Below are 11,007 nucleotides of genomic sequence, written 5' to 3' on the forward strand. Positions count from 1 at the left end.
CTCTGTTGAAATAAGATTGCCCTTGAGACCTTAACCACACTTAAGGGGAAAGACTGTGTTTCAAAGACCACTGTTTCTAATGTATGTTACAAAGTTGATGCTAATAAGCATTTTAAACCAGTTAAGTGCATAGATGCTGTTTCTCTTCTCTCTTGTTTAGAGGTGTGAGTCATGCTTCCTGTTAAGCCCAGAGACGTGCCTCTGTTTGAGGTTTTATTATTTGGTAACAAAATGGAAAACACACTGGTGTCCTGTCAGTGAGCTGGAAGCAATCAACATTTACTAGGCTTACACACATGAGAAATGCAAATATGTTTCATTTGCAGGGTACCGGTTGGTGGCTCAACTCAAACAGTTCATACCCCCAGGAAAAAGGAAGTTAAACCACAAGCTTAATCCTTGACTAAATCTTGAGACATTTAGAACCACAAATTAGAAAATTAAAACCAAAATGTATTCCACCATTCCAAAACCAAAGAGCTTTAGAGTCTGGTAAACCCCACCACCTTGGCCCATTTCACTTGATTCTTACCCACTGGCTTATTTTTATGGCCTACTGCCAGACTTTCTAAGGCAACGCTATGGAACCATGATTTCCAGTTGTGGAACCAGAGACTGAATTGCAGTTATGCTCAAAAGGGCACCAGAGACTTCCAGAGATATTTAGCTGCTAAATTTCTGGGGATAACAGGGAAAGTCCTTGTGCTATGCGGGTGGAAAAAAAATTAACCTGGAAACTCACAACCTTCATAGTTGGTGTAAGAATCATTAATTATAAAGTTAAAGGTAGTCGTACTCCAACATATATTGCAGAAGAAGGTAGAGAAGGGTGTTATTTATGTCTTTCAATATACAAGAGTCTCAGCAAATAGTATTTGATAGCAATGATGCATTTACTATAAGCAGGGGGAAAAAACCAGTTCCTTGAATTTATCTTATAATTGCCTTATTTTATTCCACACAGATTTTACTATGACAAGGATGAATTTCTAAGAAAAGCATAATTTTTGAGGGTTGTTAAATTGAAGTTCTTAATATGAGAAAAATAATCCAGAAAACATAGGTTGTTTATGATTCATTTTAAAAAATGAAAGACTTGCAAGAGCTCAGAAATATCCATGTATATAAGGCCAACTAATATTTGACAAGGAAGCTGAGAAAACTCCATGAAAAAAAAAGACCCTTTTCAATAAATAATGATGGGAAAACTAGATAGCCACATGTAAAAGAATGAATCCAGATCCCTACCTTATATCAGTCATAAAAATTAAGTCAAAATGGATTAAAGATTTAAATGTAAGACTGGAAATCACAAAACTACTAGAAGAAACCATAGGAATAAAGCTCCTTAACGCGGGTCTTGGTAATTATTTTTTTAAATAAGGTACCTAAAGAACAAGCAACAAAAGCAAAAATATAGGGCAACTTAAATAAACCAAACTTCTGTACAACAAAGGAAATCAGCAACAAAATGAAAAGGCAACTTATGGAATGGGAAAATATTTGCAAATCAAATATCTGATAAATGATTAATATCCAAAATAAAGTACTCCTACAACTAAATAGCAAATAATAATAACAACCCAATTTAAAAATGGACAAAGGACCTGAATAGACATCTCCCCAAAAAAGACATATGAATGGCCAACAGGTACATGAAAAGGGCTCAACATCACTCATCATTAGGGAAATGCAAATCAAGACCACAAGACATCACTTCACATCTGTTACAACAGTTCTCATCAAAACACAAGACATGTGAATGCTGGTTAGGATATAGAGAAAAGGAAACCCTGGTATACTTTTAGTAGGATTTTAAACTGGCACAGCCACTTTAGAAAACAGTACAGAGGTTCCTTGAAAAATTACAAATAGAACAACCTTGTGATCCAGCAATTTCACTTCTGGGAATATATCCAAAGGAAACAAAAATACGATGTCAGAGAGGTAACTGTACCCTATGTTCATAGCTGTATTACTTATAAGAGCCACAACATGGAAACATCCTAAGTGTCCAACAACATATGAATGGATAAAGAAGATGTGGTGTATATATACATATGTAAACATACATACACATATACATACATACAGTGGGATATTATTCTGCCATAACAAAAGAAGGAAATAATGCATGCTCTCATAGATTTCCAAGGCAAGAGAGGAATCTAGTGTGTCACTGACATATCCCAACGTACTGATTGTGAAATGTGGTGCTGTGTTGAGTAGAATATATTTAAGGCACAGTATACCCATAGCATAAAGCACTGTAGCTGAGTCTCATTTCTGTGTTTTCAAAACTAACACATGTAACCACCATGTTGAGTGATCTGAGCCAAAGTATCAAATGTTTTCAGGGTTAAGTCTATTTTGATTGTCTTACCCAACAGTAAGCACAGATTAACCTGCTTAGAAAAGCATAAGGAAGTGGGAAAAAAAGGGGGGGGGGGGTTGGCTGGCAGCTGTGACAGAAGAAGCAGAAGAAGCTCTAAAATCACCAGAACAAGCTGTCACCAATAGAGCACCCTAATTCTAAATCATTAAAAGTTAGCATATCCTCCAGAGTTCAGCAAAACTGCTGTCTTCAGTCTCATCCCAAAGCACCAAGTGAATGGTTCTCAGAAACCATATGAGAAGGTGATGCAATTTTCAACCATCTCTGGGTTACTTCTGCCCAATATCTCAACTGCTGTGGACTGATAGTGCTCCCCCCACCCACCAAATTCATATGTTGAAGCCTTAACCCCCAGTGTGATGGTGTTTAAAGATGGGGCCCATGGGAGATAATTAGGTTTAGATGAGGTCATGAGGGTGAGGCAAAAGCTTACTCTCACCCTGTGCTCCCACCCAGGTCCCACAACTGCCATGTAGGGACAGAGCAAAAAACCTCGTGTCTACAAGGCAGGAAAAGATTTCTTACCAGAATCCATCCATGCTGGCACTCTAATCTTGGACTTTCCAGTCTCTAGAACTGTAAGAAATAAATGCTGGTGTTTAAGCCAGCCAGTCTATGGTATTTTGTTCTGGAAGAAAGAATCAGAACTAAGGTCTCAACCTAGAGCTGCGCAGTGAACAGCATATGTCCTTATAGCTCTGGCTGCTTCTGTCTGAGAAGAATAACAGCTAGTTCTGTTCACACACCAAATCTCATGCAAGGGTTTGAAGTGAAGGAACTCTAACCCAGGGTCACACAATGAAGGCAATTCTAGGAGATATAGTTCTAGCCTCTTCTCTAAAGGGAAAGGCTATGATACTGAGTTTACAATAGATAATCCAGCCAAATGGATTATTTAACTAGAAAGCAGATTTTGTAAGTGCCACATGATGTTATAAATTAAGTGATATGAACTTGATAGTTACATAGGAGATAAATATACTTTTGGTCCCCCTCAAAGCTGAGGTAAGCTGTACCTAGAGCAGTGTACACAGTTAAAACTAGGACTACCCTAATCACTAAGCCCTTCTTATCAGAAGGACAGATTCTTGGGCAAATATTAGAGACTTTATTGGAGCTACAATAATAGGAGAATCTTTTTTAAAGGACTGCCAGAAATATAAGGGGATGAGACAAGGGATGGAAAATAGTGAGAGGCTTGGGTTCTTCCTTGGCAGGTAACAACAAGTCAAAATACTCATTCAGGGGCGCCTGGGTGGCTCAGTGGGTTAAGCCTCTGCCTTCGGCTCAGGTCATGATCCCAGGGTTCTGGGATCGAGCCCCACATCGGGTTCTCTGCTCAGCAGAGAGCCTGTTTCCCTTCCTCTCTCTCTGCCTGCCTCTCTGCCTACTTGTGATCTCTGTCTGTCAAATAAATAAATTAAATCTGAAAAAAAAAATACTCATTCAAAAATAAAATAATTAAGTTATATTCCATGATACATTTAGTAAATTACATCTATTCCAAATGATGAAATGAAATAAGGATTTTCTTGGGGATGATGGGAAATGATATGGGAGTGATGATTTGGATGAGTTTAGAGAGGCCATTGAAGACTAGATTGAAGAAAATAAACTTCAGTCTGTGGGCATGCAGAGAACAACTTAAGATTCTGAATGCAGGAATGATATGAACAAGCCAGTGAGCCAAATGAAGAAGAAAACAGACTTGAGGCAGAAAATAGGATAAAAATTAAGCCACTGTATTATTTAAAGTACATGATAATGTCTGACTGAAATTTTAGCAATGAAAGAGGTGAAAGGGATTCTTGACTGACATGGAGAAAGAATCAGAATACCTTAGTGACACAGTAATATTTTTATAATAGTTAAAAAAAAAAAAAAACCTTAGCATGTTCTTCATCTAGACTCAGAGACTTGTATGCACTGAGAGAATTCTAGTGCCTTTCCTAGCCACTTCACTGATCCTCAATTTCAAATTCTCTTAACCATGATTTTGGCTACATTTTTAAGAGGATTCTCCTTTCAACACAAGATAGAAGCAGAATAAGCAAGCATCATGTCTGCCTCCTCACTGATATTATCTCTGTCTGAGTCTTGAGCCTATCTGTATATTTATATATTTATTTATTTATTTATATAATTTATCTCTATATTACTATAATCTACCATCTCTAGACCTGAATATTACTAATGGTCTATGGCCATACCACCCTGAACACTCCTGATCTCTAAATGTCACTAATGAATTCTTTTGCATTTTCTCTAACAGTTTTCTTTTTCCTCAAATTACATTTGTTCATTTGTTCATTATTATATGTCAGATTGTACTAGATGTTAGGGATATTGCAACTATTGCTTGTACTATTGATTACTAGATGTCAGGAATATTATAACTATATTATATGTCAGATTGTACTAGACGTTGGGAATGTCAATATTAGTTAGGTATGGCCCTGCTCACAAGAGGCTCATAATCTATATGTAAGCACACAAATATGCCAGATAATGTAATAAATACTATTTAAAAAGTGGACTGTTACCACCAAGGAAAGGTTAGCAACATGGGCTAAGGGACAGGCAACTTGGCAGACTTAATAAAGAAGATGGTTTTTAAACTCACCTTAAAGGAAGTGCAGGATTGGTGAGGTAGACAAGGCTGGATGAAGGGCGATCCAAGCAGCTACAAAGCAAAGAGAAAAAGGACCATGGTTTTAGATATAAAGCATTTGCATACTTGATATTTCAGATATTTCTTGCGTACACAACTCTAATTTCCAAAAGGAGACTGACATTTTCAGATTAATTTTTAAAAAGTACAAGGTTTTGAGTGGATTAACACTTTTAGGAATTGTTGAGACAAACCCTAAGAGACTCTTAACCTCAGGAAACAAACTGAAGGTTGCTGGAGAAGAAGGCGGTGGGAGGGATGGGGTGGATGAGTGATGGACATTGGGGAGAGTATGTGTTGTGATGAGTGCTGTGAATTGTAAGCCTGATGAATCACAGACCTGTACCCCTGAAACAGATAATACATTATATGCTAATTTTTAAAAATAAATAAATAAATAATTTTTGGAAGATTTTTTATTTATTTATTTGACAGAGATCACAAGTAGGCAGAGAGGCAGGCAGAGAGAGAGAGAGAGGAGGAAGCAGGCTCCCTGCTGAGCAGAGAGCCTTATGTGGGGCTCCATCCCAGGACCCTGAGATCATGTCCCAAGCCGAAGAGGCTTAACCCACTGAGCCACCCAGGCGCAGCAAAATAAATACAATTTTAAAAAAGAAAGTGTCTACATATTAGAATGTGTCTATTATTTGGAAACAAACAGTAATTGGTTTGAGTCTGTTGCAGAGTAGGAACACCCTAATGTTATTTTCCAAGAATGGGAAAAGAGACAGCTCAGTTCAGCTGAGATGGGATAGGGAACAAAAATATACTATTTCTTTTTTTTCTTTCTTTTTTAAAAATATACTCTTCCAATATAAAACAATTTTAGCTGTTTTTCATCAATTTATGGTTGTAGATCTAAACAATTATTCTAGTTTTATTTTCTTCTTTGGTTGCCATTTCTATAATGCCACATTTGATGTTATTTTAATTTTGAGAAATTTACATTAAATCTAATCTGTATTCATTTAGTTTTGGTCTTTAATTATCTGTAACTACCTTCTTTTGGGTCACCACCACTAACCAGCAAATGTTAACCTTGTTACTTTGGTTTTACTTCCCTATTTGCATTCTTCAGGAATGTCCTATTAAAATCAGATATCATCAGAAATGTGACTTTTTAACCAAATTGTCTCTTGTTGTTTTCCTTTTCCTCTTTTTTTTTTTTTCTTTCTACTTTGAAGGTTGTTTTGGTTGAGAGTCTCTTGTCCTCTTGGTCTATATTACATTTTACATTCTCTATTCATGGCCTATAGAAATTTCTTGGAGTTTCTATAGAGATATAGAATAATGTGATATAGAGTAATCTATATTACTATTATAGTTTCCTAGGATTGTCAAAAGAAAAAAAATACCACAAACTAAATGGCTTAAAACAATAGAAATTTATTGTCTTAAGATTCTGAAGGCCAGAAGTCCAAAATCAAGATATTGGACTGACCATTTTTCTTCTGAAAACCATAGGGGAATCTCTCTTTAGCTCTTTCTAGCTTCTAGTGGTTTGCTTGCAAACTTTGGCATCCTTCGGCCTAAAAGTGCTGAAGTCCAATCTCTGCCTTCTTTGTCACCTGGGGTTCTCCTGTGTATTTCTTTCTTCCGATGGCCATCTTCTTATAAGGACACCAGTTATACTGGATTAGGGCCTCACCCTATTCCAGTAGGATCTCATCTTAAATTACATCTACAATGGGGCACTTGGGTGGCTCAGTTGGTTGAGCAACTGCCTTCAGCTCAGATCATGATCCTGGACTTCCAGGATCGAGCCCCACATCGGGCTTGCAGCTCCTTGGGGAGTCTGCTTCTCCTTATGACCTTCTCCTCTCTCATGCTCTCTCTCACTCATTCTCACTCAAATAAATAAATAAAATCTTTAAAAAAAATTACATCTACAATGATCCCAATTACAGATAAAATCATATTTGGAGGTACTGGAGGTTAGGATTTCAACACACCCATTTCCACGATAGACACAGTTCAAACCCATAACAACTACTGACATTAAGAAATAATACAGGATGACATTAAAGAGAATAGGCTTTGGAATGGAAAAGTTTTTATTTCAAAGCCTCCTTCTAGCCCTATGTATGACCTCCGTGAATTTATTTAATCTTCCTAGTAAGATTTAGTTTTTTCAATGTATAAGTTGAATAATGGCAATACCTTAAAAGTTTTTTAAGGATTAAATAGTTAGAAGGGACAAAACTCAATATCCATTCATGATTAACCAATAAAAAAAAAGACACCTCTTAACAAGTTAGGCATAAAAGAAGCATATCTCAACAAAATAAAGGCCATATATGACAAGTATACAGTAAACACCATACTCAGTTGTAAAAGGTTGAAAGTTTTTATCTTCTAAGATCCAGAACTAGAAAAGGGTACCCACTCTCACTACTCCTATTCAACATAGTAATGGAAATCCTAGCAGAACAATTGGGCAAGAAAAAGAAATAAAAGGTATCAGAGCAGAATTGAAAAGTAAGAAGTAAAATCGTCTCTATCTGCAGATGACTTGGTTTTATATATAAAAAATTCTAAATACTCAACCAAAAAACTATTAGATCTAATCAATGAATTCAGTAAAGTTGAAGAACACAAAATTAACCTATGGTAGTATTTCTATTTAATAATATCAGTAGTGTTTTTACATACTATCAAAAATTTTTCTAAAATAGAAATCAATTATATTTACAATAGCATTAAAAATACAATGAAATACTTAGGAATTAATTTAACAAAGGAGGTGAAAGATCTCTACTCTGAAAACTTAAAGACATTGATAAAAGAAATTGAAGAGGACACAAATAAATGGAAAGGTATCCTGAGTTCTTGGATTAGAATCAGTATCGTTAAGATGCAAATACTACTAAAAGCCAATTATAGATCCAATGTGACCCCTCTCAGGATTCTACAGGTATTTTTTTACAGAGGAAAAAAAAATATTCCTAAAATTTATATGGAACCACAAAAGATCTCAAATAGTCAAAGAAATCCTGAGAAATAAGAGCAAAGCAGGAAGCATCATACTCCCTGATTTCAAGCCCTATTATAAAGTTATAGTATTTAAAACAGTATGGTACTGGCACAAAAGCATACAAACAGATCAATGAAACTGAATGAAGAGCCTGGAAACAAACCTAATCATAAATAATTAACCAATATTTGACAAGGTAGCTAAGAATACTCAATAGAGTAAACAGTCTCTTCAGTAATGGTGTTGGAGTAACTGGATCTTAAAAGAATAAAACTGGACACATGTCTTAAACCAACCACAAAAATTAACTTAATTAAAAACTTAAATGCAAGTCATGAAACCATGAAAATTCTAGAAGAAAACATAGGAATAAAGCTCCTTAACATGGATCTTGGTAATGATTTTTAGATACAACACCTAAAGCATAAGCAATCAAATAAAAAATAAGCAAGTGGGAATATATCAAACAAAAAAGCTTCTGCACAGCAAAATAAACCATCAACAAAATGAAAAAACAAACTGAGGAGTGGAAAAAATATTTGTTAAGGCATTAATATCCCAAATATGAAAAGAACTCCTACAACTCAAAAATAACAACAACCCAATTTTAAAAAGTTAAAGGAACTGGATAGATATTTTTCCAAAGAAGATATACAAAAGACCAACAGGCATATGAAAAGATGATCAATGTCACTAGTCATTAGGGAAATACAAATTAAACCACAAGATAATGGTGTACACATGAAACTGAAATAACATTATAGATTAATTATGCTTTAATTAAAAATCCACATAGTGAGATATCACCACATGCATTTTAGAATGGCCATCATCAAAAAGACAAAAAATAACAAATACTGACATGAATATGGACAAAAAGGAATCCTTCTGCACTGTCAGTGGAATTGTAAATTGGTATAGCCACTATGGAAAACAGTATGTAGGACTCTCAAAAAAATTCCAAATAGAAAAACCATATTGTCCAGCAATTCCATTTCTAGGAATATATCCAAAGAAATGAAATATATTGCCAAAGAGAAATCTGCACCTCATGTTTATAGCAGCGTGATTTATAATAGCCAAGACCTGGAAACAACCTAAGTATCCACCAATGGATAAATGGGCAAAGAAGTTTATGGTAAATGTATACAATGCAATATTATTCAGCCATAAAAAATGAGGAAATCCAATCATTTGCAACAACACAGATGGACTTGAAAGCATTATGCTAAGTGAAAAACACTGAAAAACAGTGTATGAACTCACAAATGTGTAGACCCTAAAGCAAATACAAAAAGCAAACTCATAGAAAAAGAAGATTTGTAATTATCAGAGAGAGAGAGGGAATTTGAGGAAGGTGGTCAAAAGGTACAAAATTCCAGGTATAAGTAAGTCCTAGGGATGTAATGTACAACATGACAGCAGTACTTAACAACGCTATATGGTATATAGCAAAGTTGTTGAGAATAAAACCTAGCTGTTCTCATCACAAGGAGAAAAAAAACAACAGCAACTATTTTTTCTTCTTTCTTTTCTTCTTATTGTTTCTATATGAGCAGATGGATGCTTGCTAAACCTATCGGGCTTATCGTTTCACGGTATATGTAAATCAAACCATCATGCTGTATACCTTAAATCAGATGTCAACTATTTCTCAATAAAAACAGAAAATGTAAAAAGAATTTAAATAATAAAATAATAAGGAGGGGACAGAGGAGTCACCAGTGTTAGCCCTCACTGTGTCATGTGTTAGAGATCAGATATTCTGGTAACATCTGTGAAAATGACAAAAAGAACTAAAGGCTACTTGCTGGAGAAGTGGGAAGCTTCTGTGACATGAAGTCATCCCAAGGGAAGAGAGAGCTATCAATAACCAACTTGCTTACATACTACATGCTTATTTGAAGAAGGGAAAAATTATTCTGAGCATACTCTCGTGCCAAACTGTCACTAGCTTAGTACCATGAATTTCTAGGTGGGTCCGAATGGAGAGAGAGGACTCTGAGTCAAAATCAAAAGGACGTTTTGAGTTAATTTTTGCATATAGTGTTAGAAAACAGTTCAGTTTCCTTCTTTGTTGAATCATTATGTTACATACTTGAAATCAATGTAACACTATGTGTCAACTATACTCAAAGAAAAACTAAAAAAAATAATAAATTTTTTAAAACCCAAAAGGACAATTTCTCTGAAAAACTTTAACACCCTAGAGCATGACTTGCATTATTTTGGTATGCCTCTAACAAATTTTAAAACAAAATGGCAATATCATTGCATCCCAGGAGTTCAGCTAGATAGTTACTAAACTGTTCTGAACACCTAAAACTCAACAGGAGTTCGAAAAGCAGAGCAGCAATTCTAGAAACAGAAAAGTGACCACTTTCTGGAAGGTAGGACATGCAGAGAAGTGAATCCAATGCCACAGATGGGAGGTTAGACGGGAGGGGGAGGGGCCAGCTCCCAGCAAGCAGTAGAGAAGCTGAGCACAAAATCCTAACTTTTAGAAGTCTGCTCCACTGAGGGACATTGCTCCAGAGGCTAAGCCCAAGGTGGAGCCCTTGCAGGGACAGTGTTGTTTCAGGACTCACGAGGTCACAGAAAGACTGGGGGTGCCTGAGTGTGTCAGAGCCCCCAGGTATCAGAGTGGGGGAAGCTGGCTGCAAATATGGAACCAAGTAGGGGGCTTTCATCTCAGGGTTACTTTAAACCATGATCCAAGGCATAGTCAGGCCACGGCTTTTTGAGCAAGGAGCCCATAAGTGGCAGATCTGGAGACACTCCTTCCTTCTTCCTTGGGGGGGCGGGGGGGGCAGGGCAAGAGCAGGCTGCAGGAATCTGCAGGGTTTGGAAATTCCAAACAGGGCTATTCATCAGATATAGAAATGACCAGTCATGGGCTGGGTGAGCTCAGAGTGCAGCCGGAGACCAGGGAGACTCCGAGGGTGCACTAGGAGGTACACTCTTGAC

This window comes from Mustela lutreola, chromosome 4 (genome assembly GCF_030435805.1).
Source record: "Mustela lutreola isolate mMusLut2 chromosome 4, mMusLut2.pri, whole genome shotgun sequence".
Classification (NCBI taxonomy): domain Eukaryota; kingdom Metazoa; phylum Chordata; class Mammalia; order Carnivora; family Mustelidae; genus Mustela; species Mustela lutreola.